Here is a 202-nt window from a genome sequence, read left to right as displayed (position 1 = left end):
GGATATTTAAAGAAAAAGAAAAAGAAAAAGAAGAAAAAAGAAAAGAAATAAATAGAAATGTAAAAAAAGAAAGAAATAAAAAAATAAAAAAAAGAAAGAGAAAGAAAGGTTTCGGTTGGTTTATAAAGAATATATAAAAATATAAATAAATACATAAAGCAGACTAAAATATCAATAAACCCACATAAACCCTAATATAAAG

The sequence above is a fragment of the Eimeria mitis genome, genomic scaffold (assembly GCF_000499745.2).
Source record: "Eimeria mitis Houghton genomic scaffold, Emh_scaff974, whole genome shotgun sequence".
Classification (NCBI taxonomy): Eukaryota; Apicomplexa; class Conoidasida; order Eucoccidiorida; family Eimeriidae; genus Eimeria; species Eimeria mitis.
Note: the sequence above shows the minus strand (reverse complement) of the source record.